The sequence below is a fragment of the Equus quagga genome, chromosome 17 (genome assembly GCF_021613505.1).
Source record: "Equus quagga isolate Etosha38 chromosome 17, UCLA_HA_Equagga_1.0, whole genome shotgun sequence".
Classification (NCBI taxonomy): Eukaryota; Metazoa; Chordata; class Mammalia; order Perissodactyla; family Equidae; genus Equus; species Equus quagga.
Window position 1 is genome coordinate 18,892,284 of NC_060283.1, and position 21,297 is coordinate 18,913,580.

General features: G+C 33.6%; 2 pseudogenes; both read right to left on the bottom strand.

Moving 5' to 3' along the window:
• Positions 1-4,806: 4,806 nt before the first annotated feature.
• LOC124228546 (olfactory receptor 4P4-like) lies at positions 4,807-6,703 on the bottom strand (annotated as a pseudogene).
• A 5,703-nt stretch (positions 6,704-12,406) lies between these two features.
• On the bottom strand, positions 12,407-13,778 carry LOC124228547 (olfactory receptor 4P4-like; annotated as a pseudogene).
• Between the last annotated feature and the right edge of the window lie 7,519 nt (positions 13,779-21,297).

Here is a 21,297-nt window from a genome sequence, read left to right on the forward strand (position 1 = left end):
CTACTCTGCTTCTGAGTATAGAAAATCTCTTCTCCTCCACACCACTTCTTTGTGCTCATTTTATTATGTCCTTTTTTCATTCAAGCTTCCTGGGGAATCTCTGAATTTGTTTGTGAAAAAAAACCAGAGTTTCATTAACATGTAAAGGAGTTTCTGTCTTGCACTGAAAAAGTGTAACAGTGTCTACTTTTACATGGCCAAGTACAGCATACAAGTCCAAATGACTGGGAGCCAGTGTTCCACAAACATGCATGCTATCCCCTGGAGAGACCCTTAAGAACACAAACTCGGCACTGCGTGTAAGGCTGATCAGCAGAATGCCTGGAGTTTGGGGGTTCTTCTAACCACTTATGAACTTGGAAAAGGCATGAAGCTATGGAATTTGAGGTCTGCAGTCTGAGATTCCTTGAAAGAACCAAATGATGCAATCCAGAAATCCATGGGAGACACGCTTGTGGGGTGAATATTAAGCAAAAATACCCACGATGCTTGGGAGACACAGGCAGATAAATTACCTTTCATATTAATGAATCTGTAGATGGTTTCAAAACATAGTATTTTTTCTCCCTGCCCTTTGAGACCCAACCAATAAGTTGTGTTTGATGTGGCATTGTAGCCAGCTCTGTAACACCTTCCTTTGTATTGGATCTCCTTCTATCTCTGTTTCGCTGACATTTCCCCCCACACCTATTTCCCTGGAATTACATTTCTGAATAAAGAGTTAGCACATAAACTTTGCCTCGGGTTTTGTTTTCTAAGGAGTCCAAGCCAATTTATGCATCATTATGGGGAACTTAAGAACATTCTTTAATTAGAAGGATTAAGAGGAAGACTTTTACAATGGGTTAGACTTTCAAAAATCACAACTTTCCTTTAATAAGTGAATTCAGGTTAAATTTTCCATTTTAAATACAATGCATCTGTAAACAATGAAAACATATTTGAAGATAGTAGCATCAAGGGTCCAACCTTTCTTGATTCTGTAGTTAATATGATGATTCAACTTAGTTTGAATGGCAAAATAATCATTTGCACAGTCTCAATATCAATCAGTGTTCTTCATGTCAAACCATAATTAGACAAATCAAGCTTTCATCTTTGACTATGTCAGAGTTATCTCATTTAAAGGGAAGTTTCACTTAATTAGATATGACAACCCGTTACTGAAGGATAAAGACAGCACTCCATATGTGATAAGAATGCCAACAAACCCTCTGAGAAAATTAGTTTCCAGTCCCAGTTAAGAGGTAGTAAAGAATTTTCTTGTTCAAGGTCAAGCCAAGAACGTTTAACACATTGAGAGGTTTTGAAAGAAGGGGGGTGCAGCAGGTACCAAAAGATAATCCTGGGGAGGTAAACCAGCCCTCATTACTTAGCCTCTATGTATAATTGATAATAATGTCAGTAAAAAACAGTCATGGGAAAACTGAAATGATCACATTTGTAAACTGTTCAGGAACTAATTACCTGGCCTTGTATCTTATATCTCTAGATGATTTACCAAATAGTCATAGGGTCTTTGTGTGTTTGTGAACTACTATGATTGTACCTAAGTGAAGAGAACACGCAGATGTAAGCATAACATCAAGTTCACAGCCCAATTCCATAGTCTATACTACATGTTGTTCTGAAAAGCAAGTCACTATGGCACGTGTTTGTAAAATGTCATCCCTAACACACTTTGGCATATATCTATATCTATATCTGTATCTGTATCTATAGACAGAATAGAATAGTGATATTATTACCAAGAATTGCGTTTGAAATATATGTATTAAGCCCAAGCGCAAATTCAAAAATACAACTGCAAATGTAAAAATGCTTAAATAGCATATTCAAATGATGATTTAGCATGAAATCACAATATGAGAAACCTTTTTGCTTGGTGGAATGTCTTTCAGGATTGCATCAAAGAAGTTTCCTAAGAAGAAAAAATTCCTCATATTTGGAGAAAAATATTTGACAATCTTCAGAGATGCTCCTGGAGAGAAAAATATTTGAGCAATTCTCTGATGGAATTTAATCCAATTAAGAGCATCATTGGGGAAGTTGGATTCACTCATCCAACTAGGTATTTTGCTTAAAAATTTTAACGAGACATTCCTCCATTGTAGCTAGTCCAAAAATCTTATCCAATTCTATTTTTTACTTTTTCTCCTGTATGTGCCACTATCAAGAGTGAAATGTTTGATGTGGATTTTATGAAGACTTTCCCCTTGCTGGCCAGTGTGACATAAAATGTTGACAGTGTCATCAATTTATACAAGAATTTTTTACTTCACCTAACTATTTCACTGACTCTCTAGGTTTCAGTTTGATGATTAGAAAATTTTTAATCCTCTGAATTTCACTGTACTCATCTGTAAAATAAAACACATAATTAGATCATTATTTCAAACTAGAGTTTACAGAGCTTTTTAAGAAAAAATTTCACAAATACCTTGTGTTGATTGAAATCATATTTTATTATAATGCTACTTAAACATGTATGGACATGTAAAAAAACCTTGCACTTATAGTTCTAATATGACGAAAATTTTTTAAGTATAAATGAAATATTTATGATAAACCTCAATTCAAATGTTTTACAAAAATTGATATACAGATATTAGAGATAATAACAACAGTAATAAAATAGTTTTGAATAGTTTCTTTTCTAAGAACAATACTCATTTCCTTTCATCCTCACAATTACCTTGTTAGGTAGTTAGCATAGTCTCTATTTTGTGAAGGAAGAAAAAGAGGAAGAAAGTATAGTTACCTTTCCAGGGCTCCTCAACTAGGAATATATTATTTATCTGCATGTTTAATTGTGAACTATTACCAACTCTGTATTTTCTATTTTGAGCACAATGAGGAATTATTTGAATTGTAATTGTCATCTCAGTTTTTCCTTAACTTTGCAATAACTCAATTTCTAATCAAAAATCATTTTTCAGACAATAAATTTAAGACTTTAACCCGAATTTAAAAAGTGTTAAAAACTAAACTTTTCTCTTTTTTTTCGTGAGGAAGATTGGTTCTGAACTAATATCTGTTGCTAATGTTCCTTTTTTTGCTTGAGGAAGATCACCCCTGAGCTAACATCTGTGCCAATCTTCCTCTATTTTCTATGTGGGACACGACCACAGCATGGATTGATGAGGGACATGTAGGTCTGTGCCTGGGATCTGAACCCACAAACCCTGGGCCACTGAAGCAGAGTGTGCAAAATTAATCACTATGCCACCCAGCCAGCCTCCAAAAGCTAAATTTTTTTAAATAACTTTCTCATTGCTGCAAGAGTTATCTTTAATGAACTAATGAAAACTGACATGTATCATGATGTAGACTGCAAAACTTTCACTGAAGATGCAGTTAGGTTATAAACTTCTCTGGCAACAATTCTCTTGAATTTTTAATATCTATACAAATGTGCCCCTTTTAAGGACAACTCTCCAATCTCCCCATTTCCGCTTCTCTAACATTTTTCATCACCCACCGTGTATGACATTATTTTGCCTTTCCATTTATATATTCATTTATATACTCAGTCTATGTTTGCTATTTTCTCCCTAACCAGAGCATGCCTTCTCTACTCTATCATGTCCATTTTATGATATCCAATGAGTCTCTATTTTACTGAATAATTAAGGAACATATAATTATTTAATTCAATTATTTGAAAAACGTGTTTAATTCTGTAGATAGATAGATATATATATGCATATCTATATGTATACAAGTTCTATAGAACTTAGAAATTTGTAGTTTTCATTTTAGTGATAGTGGAAAAAAATAAATTTAAGCATATTTTAGATCAAGTAGTTTCAGTACCAGCGTTTACATTTGTTTTTACAATTCCATTGGCTTCAAGTAATATTAAGTGGAGATTCCACAATGTAACTGCCAATAACCTTTTCACTAGGGTATCCATGCTTCTCAGGCATTTAAAATTAGCCAAACATCTTAGTCTCCTAACACAATCCCATTTTATGTATATTATTTCAGCATAATTAGATCATCATTTTATGCTCCAATGTGGCTCAACATGAACAATAAATTGTATGGCTACCCTATTTATTATCAATACCACTTTTCCATTACTAGATAAAGGGGATTTTATAGCAAATATTTCTGTAATTAATAAAATTTCGTGATTTTTAATGTAATCGTATTAAAATCATCTTATAATAACTCTTCCAGTTTTTATATAACCCTTATTTCTTATAGCATATTTATTGTTTAGACAATACATCAACATTTGTTGCTTTTAAAATTATTTCAATGAATCAATGACATTCAATCAATTTAAATGAAAATCATGAGGTCAATGGAAAATATGATACTAACTTTCTGTTGCTCCTTTTTATGAGAATAGAGAAAGGATAACAAGGTCATATGGAGCCCTTAGGTCTGGGATGACCAATATGAGTGTAGCTTATGTATATTTGGGGAGTTATTCATGGAACAAAAGTATAAAGAGAGTAGAAAGTTGACCTTCAGTTAGCAACTTATGAATAAATTCTAAAAGAAAAGAATATTTACAAAAGTGTAACAGAGTTGAACAAAGAAATGATGACTCAAATTACTAGGGGAAGATATACATAAGGAACACAGGACAAGAAAGAAAGAAAAAAGTGCTTCAAAGTAAATTATAGTATTAATGAATTGACACCAGTATCTGTACTTATTATTAGTTTTTTGGAGCAAAGTTCTTGCCTTAGTAAACTTAAGTGGAACAAATATCCCTTCAATAAGGAATGTAATGAGGAAGAAAAATGCCTTTCAGGTGATTTGCCTTCCAATCAAAAATGGTTTCTGGCATTACACTTTCCTCAAGGCAATCTTCATCTTCAGATTTCTCAAAATGAAAATCATAGGGTTTAACATGGGAGCACTGATGGTGGAGAAAAGATCAAACATTTTGTCTTCTGGAAAAGTTGTGGCTGGTCTAATGTAAATGAAGAAAACAAGCACAAAGAACAAAACCAAAACTGTGATATGGGAACTGCAAGTGGAAAGAGCTTTCGTGCCACTCTCTGCAGGGTAAGCCCTGATGGTGTATAATACCAAAAAGTAAGACAGCATCAAGATCACAAAGGTCACTAAATCCATCATGCCTGAACTGCCATCCACTAGGATGCCAACTCTTCAGGGGACATGCAGGCCAGTTTCAGCAAAGGATACACATCACAGAAGTAGTGATCTATTTCTTTGGGGCGACAGGAAGGTAGGTTGATGGTGAGGAAACACTGGATAAAGAAATGCAGGAATGCCCCAGCACAGAAAGTAATGGCCATGGCATAGCACCTCTGTCTGCTCATTGATAACCGTGTAGTGCAGAAGCTTGCAGATGGCCTCATAGTGGTCAAAGGACATCACTGTGAGAATAAAAATCTTGATGCCCCCAAAGAATTGCATGGCCAAAAGCTGTGCCATGCAGCTAGTATAAGCAATCATGTTACCTTCTGTCAGTAAGTCCGTGATTAGCTTGGGTGTCACGGTGGAGGTATAACATAGATCTGAGAGGGCAAGGTAATTAAAGAAGAAATGCATGGGTTGGTCAATTAGCTGACTGCATGTGATAGAAATCATTATGAGCAAGTTTCTCATCCAAATAGCTATATAACAAAATAAGAATAGTAGAAAGCACAAGTTTTTAATTTTCTTAATCTGGAAAAGTCCTAAAAGAACAAACTAGGTGACATTGGTATTTCCCAAGGTCTAACGCAGTTAAGACTCAACAGGTCTTCCAGAAAAAAATGACAAGTCAGCATGGGAAATGTTAGCTAAGCATGATGTAACGCGGAGTAAATTTAGTAAATTGTAGAAGTAAATTTATGTAATCAAATTTCTATAGTATATTTTAAAGTAATTAATTCTAAGCTTTGTATGGATAAGCTTGCCTGATAGGTTATTTTCTATTGTGAAAGGGAATAGTATTAACAGTTACATTTGCTCAAGTTGTAAATAATGATGAACAACTGTCTTACGTATGAGATGCAAAGGTGAGCTTGGGGAGGATACGTTTCTTTTTCCGGAGTAGCTGGCTTGCTTGATAGGTTGAAACAGCTAGATTTAAAGTGAAGTGAATGAGGTCGATTGTGTAACTGCAATATAGTATCCTGTCTTTATTTGAAGTTTTGATATTTTTATTGTGGATTTTGCATTTTTAAAATATTATCTGGATTATTAAATTGTTTGTTCACAAGGTGGGTATCTCATTTGCCTCACCGTACTCCTGATCCTGGGTTGAAACCAGTATATGTTTACCAACATTACAGAGAGCAATAAAGAAAATATGACACCAGTTAAAGCCTAAGTGGCTGTGATATTTCCTTTGACTTAAATATGTAGATGGAAGAATAATAATACTTAAATGCATAAAATTGAGAAAGAAAGACTGCCTACAGACGAAGCTAGAACAATGCATACGATGTGAAGAGCACTTGCTTGACATGCATGGGGCTTCAATTTCTTTTTTTTTTAATAAATGAAAGATTGAATGAGTTGAAAAATTAAATTATGATTTAATCGCTTTTTCTTGTTATTTTTTAAAGGTAAATGAATTAATTCTTTTAGAAATAATACTAATTTCATGAATAGTGAATCCCAGGGAATATTATTCAAAGTACCCCATATATTCCTAGTAATTCTATAATCAGAAAAAAAGTATAAAAATTATTTGTAAAAATACCTTTAGTTTACTTCGTATGTTCATTTCCAATTAATTTGCCAATATGTTTCTTTCTTTCTTTCTTTCTTTTTTTTTTTTGAGGAAGATTAGCCCTGAGCTAACATCTGCCACCAATCTTCCTCTTTTTGCTGAGGAAGGCTGGCCCTAAGCTAACATCTGTGCCCATCTCCCTCCATTTTATATGTGGGATGCCTGCCACATCATGGCTTGCCAAGCGGTGCCATCTCCACATCCGGGATCTGAACCGGCGAATCCTGGGCCGCCAAAGCCGAATGTGCACACTTAACCACTGTGCCACCAGATCGGCCCCAGCCAATATGTTTCTATAGTTAGAAGCATACTGTTAGTCCTTTCCAAGGATCTAAGTTCACTTTAATACAGCCCTTGAAGAAGAACATGATTCTTATAGGGAAAAAAAGACCATTTGAAAAATTCCATTAATTGTCAGGACAATTTGAAACTTTATTTCTTTGTCTCTGTTTCTCTGTCACAGTCTGTGTGTGTCTCTCTGTGTCTCTCTCTCTTAGGTTAACTAAATTTTATAATGACAAAATGGGAAAATGATTATATGATGTACTGGTTCCCTTTTTCCCTTAATCGAATGTTTCCCGTTGACAGCCCTCCAACTTAATATCAGATACCCAAAGAATTCATAATCATGCATTTAAATTAGAACTTACATTTCTAGCACCATCATATTATTTCCAATGTCCCCTTTGTTAATATTAGAATCACTGAATTTTAGATTTAGATTTATCTTCTCTATAATTTTCTTTTCCTCATATCATTATGTATAGATTGAGTACGCAATAAATAATGGAAAAAAGAATAAACAAAACTACACCAAAATGTTAATAGAGAAAAATGAAAGCTATAATAATTCATATCAATTTGGTTGTTATTATCAAAGGTCTTGCACAGACCAAAAGATAAGTAATATTAATATCTAATGTTTATTTAGTGCTTACCAAACCTAGGTGCGGTTCTAAACATTTTACGTGTATTGAATCATTAACAAGAGCCCAATGATCATTTTATTATCTGTAATTTTCAAAAGGGAAACCAAGTACTCTATAAAATTTAGATAAATACTGACAGATACTGAAGACTATTTTTAGGATTGTTTTCTCACTATCTCGATACTGATAATTTGGTTGTCAGGTTCAAACCAATTTTAGAATTATTCTTGGGATGTATTACCTGCTTTTGTTGTTTCTTTCTGCAACCAAATAGCCTCACTTAAGAGGTCAAGGTTGAGCTGAATTTTTGCTAACAGTTTCAAAGTTGTGTCCTATCCTCAGCACCGTCTTACTGAACCAATTGTATTTCCATTCTCTCTTACTGTTCACATGATTCTCATTCTTCCTTATCAAATTTGTTCCACATTGATGTCCAGGATACTCTGATATTAAGTTTTTCTAAATTGTAACATTTCATGCTCTTAAACTACTCACTGCATGTGTCTTATAATGCAGACTAGCAAAGGAGGCAGAAGGACAGTAATGAATTTAACATGATTGCATTCTCTTAATTTATTTTAATTTGTGCCTCTTTTCTCTTTTTTTCTCTTCTGCATAAAATGAGAGCCACTCACTCGATTTATCAATACTTTTTACTTTTCTCTAATTCACCCATACATGACACAAATGCTATCATTAATTTTCCTTCATGAATTTCCCGAAGTCATAAAAAAAATCTGTTTGATTTTGACATCTGCTGAGGAATATGCACCAATTATTCTTTGCATTATACTTAAACAATGGAAAGTTGCTATTCAAAATGTTTGCAAAATCTGAAGGGAAGGGAGAAATGCACATATAAAATCAGCATATTTGTAGTCAAAATTTATTTTATGTTGTATATATAAAAACTTAATTGTTCGTATTTGAAACTAATATTTATTTACTATAGGTTGACTGTATTTTTACTTAGCAAGTGATAATCTCATTAGATAAATTCTTTTATCTCTGAGTAACTAGTGACATTCAGTATTTTGAATGCTGTCAGAATAAATGCTTAACTTCGTTGCCAAAGATTAATGAATTTCACCAGATAATCAGCCCGTGTTACTTCTTGTTCTAAGATTTTCCTGTTTTCCATGTAGAGAGAATCATTCTTTCCTGATTTTTGAAACCATAGGAAGTAAATCATCACTGGTGTTTATGTTGAAAAATGCTTTTGTGTTCTACCAAAAGTTATATATCCACTGTGGACTCAGATGTGGAAATGTACGTATAAGTTTTCTATTTAATTTCCAAGTTGCATTTAAATAAAAGAACTGGAAGATTATGACCCCAAACTCCCTTCTCACTTTTTATGTGGGATGAGACATTTTCCAAAAGAAAAGTCATCCAATGTACAGATGAAAATGGTTTAATTTCTCTCAAGTCCTTAAAAATAGCTATGCCACAGTTAATAATCCTATATACTCTGAGGACTTTGAACACAAACCGAGTCCACTTTCATTCAATATTAATATGCCATAAAGCATGCTTTATGTTGAAACAAATTATGAGGAAACAGTACGGAATGAGGTCTGAATGGAGGTAAAATTAGAAAATGCCAAAGAAGCCCAAGGTCAGAGAAATGAGACTCATGTTTTGAAGTTTGGTTTACTGCAGAATAAATTGTTTGAAAAATGGGTGGAATGAGTTTTCTCTGCCACTTCAAATCTGCATGGCCCACCTGTTCCTCCAGCCCCTGCAGTAGCAACCAGTTTTCACAGATTAAACTCCCAGAGCAGGTGCATGTCTACAGCACTTCCTCCTACAAAAGTGTGATAAAGATTTGTGTTAAATAAAACTTAGAAAACTTTCCTCTAAAACACATGAGATTATTTGTTATTTAGGCAATCAATGAAAAAGACAAGATACAAAGATAACAGATAGTTAAAATTTCAAGAAAAGTTTTCATAGTTGAGGTGATGGTTGAGTTGCACAGAGTGCTAGATTATGCAAAATATAACTCATGGGCCTTCTTGTTTGGGTGAATGATATGAGCAAAGAATTGAGGCAGAATTGAGCATGCCTGAAACTGGTGCATGGGTTATCTTCAGAACTGGATCAGGTGACTATGCTGACTAATTTAGGAGAGAAGTGAGGAATTTGTGATCTTGACTTACATGTCTGGAAGATGATGCTGGATGTGGCCAGGACCTCAGCTGAGCTATTGGCCATAAAATTCTACATTCATTCTGTACATATGGTATTTCTATGTGGACTCGTTTTGGACTCTGTACAATATGGAAGCTGGGCTCTAAGAGAACAAGGTGCAAATGAGAGTTTTTAATAACCAAGACTCAGAAATCACATGTATTCACTTCAGTTGTATTATATTTGGTGAGGCGGTCACAAAGGTCTACCAAAGTTTAAGGCAAAGGATCATTGACCCCATCAATTCCTGGGACTAGTGTCAGTGTCGCATTGTAAGAGGACCCTGTGGAATGGAAAATATTGCAGTGGCCATCTTTGGAAGCTATGTCTGTCACAGCAACAGTGAATGCCCAACACATACCATTCCTTTGGAAGACTACTCAGCCCTGTGCTGGAATGTTGATTACACTTAAAATATTCCATTATTGAGGAGATTTAATTTATCCTCACAGAAATAAACATTTATTCTAGATATGAATTTGCCTTTCCTGGTCATTGTGCTCATACCAGCAACACAGTCCATACACTTAGAGAATGTCTTATTCACCATCATGTGGCCTCACATAGCATTGGTTCTCATCAAGGAACTTATTTCACAGTAAAGAAGCATGGTAGTAGACACAAACACAAGGAATTCACTGATCCTACCATGTATCCTGTTATGGACAGAATTGTGTCCCTGAAAATTCACATGTCGAAGTAGTTACTCCAGGTACCTCAGGATGTTACTGTTTTTGGAGATAGGACCTGTAAAGAGAAAATTAAGTTAAAATGAATCTGTTAGAGTGGGCCTTAATCCAATATTATTGGTGTCTTTATAAGAATAGAAAATTCAAACACACAGAAGAGGCCCTAAGGATGTGCCTGCACAGAGAAAAGACAATGTGAGGACACAATGAGAAGGCAGCCATCCATAAGCAAAGGAGAGAGACCGCTGGAGAAGCTAAACTTACTGACACTTGGATCTTGGGCTTCCAGATTCCAGAACTGACAGAAAATAAATTTCTGTTGATTAAGCCACCCAGTCTGTGATATTTTGTTGTGGTAGCCCTTGCAAACTATAACATAGATTCAAAGCAATGGAAGAATGGCATCCTGAACATTCAAAGTGCCAAGTCAAAGAAAACACCCTGAAAAGCCGCAGTTATACTTTTAAGGATGTGCTGACAAATAGCTGATGTTATTTCTCCATAGCCTTGATAAGCAGTTATGGAAATCAAAGGACATAATGCTAGTACCTCCTTTTATTATTACATTAAAATACATTTACAGAATGTTTGCTTCCTGTCCCAGCAATTTTCATCTCACCTGGTTTTTAGGTCTCAGTTATGGAGATGATGCTTTCATCAGGGAACACAGTAATTATTTTGTTGAGCTGTAATTTGAAATTGTCACCTGGACATTTTGAGTTCTTCATGCTGCTAGTAAATCGAGAGACAAAAAGGGCACTAGAGTGATTAGTATTGATGACCAGGAAGACTTTGGTTGTTGTGACACAATGTGGCATAGATGACCAATGTTTAGACCCCAGAGGATTCTAAAAGACACCTCATGAAATTCCCACAACTAATAGAAAAAGCTGGTGAAAAAATAAAGCAACAAAAATATGGCAAAACTTTTAAGATTTCAGAAATTTAGGATGAAGATTTGGTTCACACTAGTAGATATGAATACCAACCAGTGGAAGGTTAGTCTGAGGTCAAAGGGAAGGTGGAGTAGAGAGTGCAAGAAATAAAGGCATACATATTAACTAAAATCTCATGATCAATTACAGAAACAAGGAACATGTAGCAATGTAGAGTTCTGAATATTTATATATACTATTTTTTCCTTTCCTGTTTCTTACTATTTTGTTTTAAGAATGCTTTGAGTAGTTAACTTTATCCCTTATTCTTTAGTGTTATCGATTATTCAGGAAGGATTGTAACCTGAATTAGAATAGAAACTATCACTGAAATTAAGATTGTCTAGAATTTTTAAGATGTTGTTCTCATTTTTTGGGAGGGAGTAAGATAATCTTTGTAAAAACATTTTGTTCAGTGAAAGCACAACAATGTTATTTTTTTAAAGTACTTTCAAATATAATATAGAAGTGTGTTGATGAATGATCAGTAGCCAAAAGAGTTAAATGTTCCACTCATTTACATATTATCCTCAGTTCAAAGTCCTCCTTTATATGCTCTCCTTTGAGATACTGGGAGTAAAATCTAACTATATTTCTTCTCTACCAGATGTCTTCCTATGAGTTTCCATGAATAGGAGCACACTTGAATGAGATTGGAAATCAAGAGGAGGGGAGAAAAGACTTAATTGCACATTCAAAATAAAATATTAAATTAAGGAGGACTTGAGGCAGATATTTGAGGAGAACAGAAGAAAAATGAACACGAAAAAATAAGTTAAAATTGCCCAACCATAAGAGATCTGAGAAAATGCTAAAGATTCGAACTCTGACCTGTGGCTGGCTTTTACCCTCACTGTATACTCTTCGTATATCATTCCATATTAATTCTAGGGCTCAAGATTGAGCTCTAAAGTGAAATTCTGAAATGCTTTTCATACAAGTTACTTTTCTTCAAAAAAACAGTTGATGATATCTCATTTTCCTCATGGTATTCTTCATCTCCAAGTTTCTCAATGTGTAGATGAGAGGGTTGAACATGGGAGAAATGATGGAGCAGAAAATAGCAAACACTTTGTCTTCTGGGAAAGTTATGACTAGTCTAAGGTAGATAAAGAGAACAGCTGTGAAGAACAGAACCACAGCTATAATGTGGGAACTTCAAGTTGAAAGAGCATTGGTGCAGCTTTCTGCAGGGTAAGCCCTGATAGTGTATAATATCAGAAAATAAGACACTATCAAAATCAGAAAAGTTACCAAAGCAATCAGACCTGAATTAACAATTTACTAAGAAACCGATTCTGTAGGTACCAGTTCAAGCCAATTTCAGCAAAGTTTATACACTACAGAAGTACGGATCCATCTCACTGGGGACACGAACCCTAAGAAGATGGTGAGAATAAGCTAAGCGACAGAGTACATAAATCAAATCCCCCAGCACAACAGGCTCTGATGATTGCTTACGCTTTTGTCTGTTCATGACGATGGTGTAATGCAGGGACTTGCAGATGGTCACATCATGGCCATAGGCCATCCCTGTGAGGAGAAAGATCTCAATGCCTCCAAGGAAGTAAAGGATAAGGAACTGTATCATGCAGTTGTTACATGAAATTATGTTCCTTTCTGGCAGTAAATCAGTCATTAGTTTGGGGGTCACTGTTGATGTATAGCAAAGGTCAGAGAGTGAGAGATTATTAAGGGAGGAATAAATTTGTTGGTCAATTAGTTGACTGCATGCTATAGAAATCAAGATGAGCAAATTTCCCAGCCAAATAGCAATGAGGGAAAATAAAAATAAAGCAAAGGATCTCAGTGTTCTTTTTTTGAGATAGTCTCAATAGAATAAAACTGTGACATTATTCCTATTTTCCATGGTCCAGTGGAGTTAAAATGCATAACAGTCCCCTGAAAAGACATTATGCATAAGTCAATATCAGAAATGTTCATGGAGAAAATTGACGATCATTAACATTGTTAAGCTATGTTTAATGGACATGATTCCAGTGTTTCAGAAAATAAAAATCGGATATCTAACAGTTTTTTTTTATCTAACAGTCTCGTGATGGTTTCTCTAAGTCAGTCTTTAGGACATTATGTTCAATCTTGACATAAATAAAGATGAAGGCATTCAATAAATCAATTCAAAAATTGCCTAAAAATTATTATTAATTGCTAAATATTTTTCAATTCTAAAGGAATATACAGATAAGTCCTTGGAAAGGACATTACTCTGGATGCTTATAAATTCAAATTTGTTAAAGATACAAATATAAGTCATAGAAAGTTTTTGTTTAATGATGCAAAAGCAAATGAAAAGCTTAACCATGGTCACCAGTGGAATATATGTCACCCCAAAATAATTTTAGAATGAGGTAGAAAATAAAATAAATTTTTTTATAATGGTTTGTAAATACTTACAAAATGAAAGATAAAAGCTCTGCAAGAGGACCATGCAATTGCTTTTAACAATTTTTTGGAAACTTGCTTATCTTTTTCTGAGTGATTTGTGACAGTAAAATGCCAACATTTTATAACAGACGTATACTTATTTCTATAAGCACATCAATAAGAATCATGTATTTACATGAACCAGAGAATAAAGCAATAGTCAAAATGAAAAAATAAGAAGAGAAAGTAGTTTTATATTCATAGTTTTGCTCTTGACTCAGTGTATCATATTTTGCAGTTAATTTCTTCTCAGTGTTTTGATTTAGGTTATGAATTTCTGTTCTAATTTGTCCAATTTATGGTTTTTGCCCAAACTCATAAAGATTCTTGACACTGCATAATTCAGGGAAAAAGTTAATGGAAAGTTTATTTGAAAATATTTATGTGAAGACAAACAATTTGGATCCAAACTCTATTACTAATTAAACCAATGTGTGAATTTGGGTGCCGATCTCTTTATTTCTTTGAACTTAAGTTAACTCATTTGTAAAATGATGAAACCTTCCTGGACTTTGTGATAAAATAGTCATGAAACTCAAATCAATAAATAGTCATTCCTTTGTCAACCATAGAAGTATTAATTGCTGATTTTATTATCTTAATGTTACAGTTATCAAATCAGTCATCTAAAGTTGATAATAACAAAGTTAGGGAAATATCACTTACATGTAGAAAATAAAATTTCAAAATCATGAAATTATTTTGAGCAGGAAAGAAACTTTGAGATCTGCTAGAAAAATCCTTAGTTTTAAATAGAATGAGTTTTAATTATAAGTATACAAAATATATTATGGAATGAATAGGGGTAGTTTGAATCTTTTCATCATTCAGCAATTATGTTAAGCCAAGAGGATTTGATATATGAAAATATAGGCAAATCAGTTGAGGTTGACTATAGCTGCTGCTAACTTAGTTTGAGTCTCAATGATAATAAAAAATTAACTTAGAACTGGCAACCATGTGGTCCAATTGTTGTTACTATAAATTTTGACCTCATTTATGCAGGTTAAAATACCTTTCTTTAAAATTTGTGAGTTATTTCTGCCTTAATCTTGTTGCTACATTTTCTCATCAATTAATTTTTAAACATTCTCCTCATCACTGTCTTTTACAGATTGTTAGCTATATCATAATACCTTCCAAATAAAAAGTTCCTTTTCAATGAAGCTTTAAAAGAAATGAATTTATTTCCATGGTGTAATTTGAAGACTTAGAATTAGCTTATAGAGAAATCATTGAAAAGAAGGGTTTCATGCTTCCAATTATATCACGTAAATATTTCCTCACATGTAAATAAATATAGACTATTTTAAAATAATATTTAAAATACTGATTTAATCAACTCAATTGCTAGTTCATTTGCATGGACATAAACAAAACCATTATTTTAATCATGAGCATAGAAATAAAAAAAAAAAAACACTTCGATTGTTTTTCCCTCTCCAAAACTAAATATGAAAATTTTGGTTTATATGTAAAATTAAACCTCTAAAGAAACAATGGTTGTCAGATTACTCAGGCAAAACCACTCATTTTGTTTTCATTTGACACAAAATTAATTTTCCCACTAATTAAATGTGGTTTGACCTCCTAACCAAATAATTTTGATAAATAATGTGTTTACATCTTCAATTTTCTCCATTCTCAAAGGCCTCAGATAATGATCGATTTCCCTTCTTGGTAATCTTCTCTTTTCATTTCAACTTTGTAACACACTTGCAATTTACCCTGTATTAACTACCACCTATATTTCTAGTTTCTCAATTTTGGAGTTGGAGAATTTAAACAATAAGAAATTTACATTCAAATATATGAATAAAATACACTAAATCACTTCATGATCTCAATCATGAACAGAGTCCTTATGCAAGAACAATGGCTAGGGGGAAAAAGGAGACTAATTCACTCACTAATATAGCTCTTCACTAACTTTAGGAGCTTGCATACACTTTTTCTAGAATTCCCATCTTTAAAAAGATGAATCTAGTCGTAATGATTTATAAAATTCATTTCAGCTAAGATTTTGCATAACCTGTGGGCTTTCTACCATTGTTAAAGCTAAAGCCTTGAAAAACCTCAAACATAGTAAAGTAAAATTGTTTGGGTTTGTATTCTGGCTTTGCTAGGAATAAGCATACGACCTCAGTACGTTACTTAATTATATTGACCATTAATAGGTCTACTTGTTCTTTTTTTAGCTTACAATATGAGCATTTTCATGTGCTTAACATTCTTCTAGGCACTTTATAGGTCTAGTCTTTTTTAATCCTCATGATAACTCTAAGAAGTAAATACTATTAATATTTACTTAATAATTAATATTGTTAATATTATTATTTAATTTCTCTATGAGTATTTCCTCTTTTTTGGATTTATTATAAACATAATAAGCACTAGAGTCAAGGTCTAAAACAACATATGCTCACTTAGCAATACACTTAGCAAAATGTTATACATTTAGCACAATTCCTGATATATGTGGTATATTCAAGAAATATAGGATAATATACTTGAAATAGAGGGTCGCAATATTTCATTTTTAATCTATGCCAAAGTAAATTCTACACGTGCTTAATTTGTATGATCCTAAATTTCTCAAGGACAGAGAGACTGTCATGAATTCTACCTTGAAATATTAAGAAGTGCTAATGCAAATTTAATTTTGAAGTGACCTCTTATTAATTAATTAATTATTAATTAAATAATTATTAATTAATTTTCTAGCCTCCTCTGCCTGATCTGCGTGATTTTTGGCATGTGCTGTTTTTTTCTCAGATCACCATATCATTGATGGATGAGTAGATTGCTGATGAATACCTCTGTATCCCAATGCTTCTGTGAGAAGGAGCTAAATAAAATATATGAGTCACAGGGGACATGGTAGGGGCTCAATAGAAAAGTATTTCCAATTATTTTACCTTCGTTCTATCTCTTCTCAAACACAGGTTACCATTCATTTAATCAATAATTAGCAAATGTTTACTGAGTGATTAAAATGAATAACTTCAACGATTTAAAACAGTATGTAAATGAAATAGTCAATAATTCAAATCATTACCAACACAATTGTTACATGCAACAAGGGCAGATAACAAAGTCAACAGAGGTAAGTTAAACAGAGATGCAAGTTTTGAGATACTTACATTTGTTTTTTAGTGACCTCTCAGAGTCTGAGGTTATGTTAATTCTTGGGGGAACTTTTTTTTTTTTTTGGAAGCAGGGTAAGAGGGATCATCATATCATGGTAGTGGGTACTATAGGGAGTGTATTTTTCCTGTCAGTTTGAATTTTCTCACAGTCTTGGTAACCTGTGAGTCACTTCTTTTCTTAATTGATATTTAGTCAACTTTCTACAAAAACAAATAAAGTTTTCTTCTCTTTTGAAATTGGCCATCCAGCTAATCATTATTTCCCTTTCACTGTCTGACTGTCCCTTTAGAATGTTATGTCACACTTTCAGCGGGCAACTTCTTGAACTTATTGCTGCCCTAATCTCAAAACAAATTAGTCTACAAAATTCAGAGAAGATGCCTGTTTTTAACTTTAACTGACAGGGAATCCTTTATCTATACAATGGAGGCGAAAAGATATTCAGCTGATGTTATACATCCAGACAAGATAATGGGAAAGGAGCAGAAATAATTCACCACATACGCTTTTTCACTTCAATTGCTGTGGATCCATTCTTCTTCCTTTCAGTGTTTTCTTTCTTATTTCATTGAAATTCTGGTCATTCATCTGCTGTTCATAGTATTTCACTTCAGCTTCTTGAATTCACATTTCATGCAGCATAATTTTCATTAACCATCCATAGAAAATAAACCTTGTATCATTTTAGAGAAAACTGACTTCTGTCACTCAATCAATGCTCACACAAACAGTGAGAGGTCATACACTCAGAGCAACAGTTCAAAGTCAAGTGGAATAATTTTAATATCCAATCAAGTCAAATCACAATCTAAAATTTCCTCACTAAAATTATCCCTAGAGATGTCCAGGCTCACATGATTAACGGAATGTTTGATAGAATACACATTCTAAAACCACATTTCATCTATTATAGAGTATGAGCTATCCCTTCCAAATTGTTTGGATTTACCTTCCCAAATTTTAAGCTCACCAGGTGGATTAGGTGGATTTCCTTTACATCTAAGTTATCAGTCCTGCTTTAGCTAGAATAGAATCTGCACTATAAATATTATGCATACCCCAATTAACTTTGCATGTGCTTTAGGAATCTCAGTCATTAGACATTCCTCCTGGGCCCCAGTGACTGAACTCCCCTGTACTTTACTCAAAGAGTTTTATGATCAAACAAACGTGAGTGTCTCTTGGTGGAGGGACTTATCCTTTCCATAGTCTCTATAAACTGACTCAAGAGGAGAGGACAACTCTGGACTTTATGATAGCTAATGGTCTTCCTGTCTCCTTAAAAAGTATATTGTATCCTCCGAGAGAGTTAAAATGAATTTTAATTTATTTCCAATTATTAGTTAGGGAGATTTCCTGAAAAATTATAAATACAGTTTAGTACTATCTTCTATGGATTTAGAATATTTCCAAAACATAATTTAAAAAAATTTGCTGTTGAACATATTTTTGTTTTCCCCCAATTCCTTATATCATTTGCATGTGTCTTTTCTTGCAGGGAGACATTCACCCTGAGCACAAATGTGTTGCCAATCTTCCTCTTTATTCCCCAAAGTCCCGGCATATAGTTGTATATCCTAGTTGTAAGTCTTTCTAGTTCTTCAATGTGAACTGTTGCCATAGCATGGAAACTGACAGATGAGTGAGGTGGTTCCTTGCCTGGGAAGTGAACCCAGGCCACTGAAGCAGTGAGCACTGAACTTTAACCACTAGGCCATTGGGGCTGGCTCTCCATATGTTTCTCTTTCCTCTTTTTCTTCTTTTACATCTGTAACGAAAGATTGGAGATGACTTCCAGTGTGCTGTGTGGGGAGAATAAATAATAGCAAATGCAAATTGAGGGTTTACTGTGCATCATGTATTAACTGTTCTTGTTTAATCTTCACGAGGGCCCAGTGACATGGGCACTATGAGTGTCCTTATTTTACCCGTAAGAAAACTCTGTAACTGATAAGAGTTTTACTTTTCCTAAGGTTGCCAGGCAAGGCGGAGATTACCAATAAAGGTAAGGAGAATAGCTCATTTTAAGGGTAAGGAAAGAGTAATGACAGGAAGGGACAAATCATTGACTTTGGAGACGATGGCAGTGTTCTACTCCTTGATTAATGTGGAGACTATGAGGATATTTACAGTGCAATTCTCTCTCTTTCTCTCTGTCTCTCTCACACAATCTTCTTTTTGTATTATATTTCATAATTTAAATATGTGAAAAAATGTAAGATAATCCTAAAAACCATGACAAGACACCTAAGCTCCCCAGGGCAGAGTGTGAGATTTGATTTGCATCCAAAGAATTAACTTGAAAGTAAGTCTAGCTACTTTATTTTTGTCCAATCCATTTCCTGTGATCCTAAGGAAATCTCTTTTTTTCTTTTAATTTTATTGAGGAGTAATTGACAAGTATAATTATACTTATTTAAAGTATATAACATGATGATTTAAAATACATATATATTGTAGCATTGTAGAATAATTATCAAGACCAAGATAATTAAAAGAACCATCACTTCACATATTTAGCTCTTTTTTTTATTTCTTGGGGTGGGAATGCTAAAGGTCCACTCTCAGCAACTTTCAAGTATACAAAACCATATTATTAACTATAGTCACCATTCTCTAATTAGATGTTCAGGACTTTATTCTTCTTATAACTGAAAATTTACGCCCTTCAACCTACATGATCCAATTGAAACCTTTTTTACGACATAAGTTTTTCTTTGAGAAGTCTCCTCCAGTCTAGGTCTTGTTTTCACAATTATTCCAACTATTAACATAGAAGAACTTTCACGATATCCCCTCTGAGCTTCCTCTTCTCTGTCCTTGCAGACATTCTTGAGGCTCTGTTATATAAACTACAATCTGGACAAGTTACTATTAAAGAGATGAATATTGTGATGATTTAGACCACTTCTTTAATACCAAGTGGTAAACAACAATGTAGCAATGCTTATAGGCTTTGAGGGAAAATAGTTGAGAATGATAAACTTTATTCCCAATACTATTGTTTGTCATTTATGCAGGAAAGTAAAAGACACTTTTCATTTGTTTGACTTCATAATATATACTACCCCCTTGTTCTTTTTGACCAACGTTTAAAAAAAGTCTTTAGTGAAAGAAATTTCATAATACCATAAGTGTTAGTAACTTGTCCAAATTGTATTTTATAAAATTCTTCTCTAGCTTAAATCTGCTACAATACGCTTCCAATATACTGTTCTCTCACTTCCCTTCTCTTTCATTTTGTATCATTGTTGAAATTATTTTTTGCAATTCTATTGCATTTTAAGTTTTCAAATAATTTTCATGTTTTTCAAATAACTCTCATGTTAATACTGCATTGGTATCCACCCTCTTATGATTGTCTCTTCTTTTTCATAGAAATTCTGTTTATTTGTATCCCATTTATGATACAGAAATATTTTCTTACATTTTTTCTGGTTCCCTTGGGAAATTTTTATCAGAAATCTACTCTTCACAACACCTACAACTGTTTTATCCATGTACAGTGGTAGTAAGTTTTCTAATATCACAAATAGTTGTGCTTTTGTGATTGTTATTTTTTTCTCACCTGAAGGGGAAACAAGATATATACAAAAAGAACTTTGCTAAAGGAAAATTTATTTTTTAAAGAATTTCACTTGGTCCTATTCCCTGTCCACAAGGATGGAGGTTGAATTCATTTCTCATGTCTACATATCAGGACAAGCTTATATGTGCAGTTTCTTCCCAAACGTCGTCTTGTCGTCACTCAACTAATTGAGCTACTGGAAAGGGATAAGACATTAATCTTCTCATCCTGTCTTTCCACATTCAGAGTATATGTGGTGTAATAAACACCATGACAAAAAAATAAATTGTCACTAATCCCTTTGTCCCTGCCTATTACACTTTAAGGCCGATAAGGAGAGCATTCTGTAGCTCCCAGAGAGCAAGTCTGAGAGCCCCTTTTTCTTCACACCTTAAATCGAATGATTTCTGTGAAATTTTTCATTACATAATTTATTTCACAATTCCATCATACATCATACAAAATATAGTTGAACGTCCTATCAGGAAGTAGCTCTATAATAAAAAATATTATTTTTATAATTTCTGAAAGCCACTTTTAATTGACTTCATTTCTACAGAATGCCAAAAAATTGTCTAGTCTCCATGTATAAATGTCAGATGCAAATGATTATTAAAATTCACAGTCAGCCTGAGAAACACCTACTCAAAATGAAATAGCCACCATTCCTTTAGCTTAG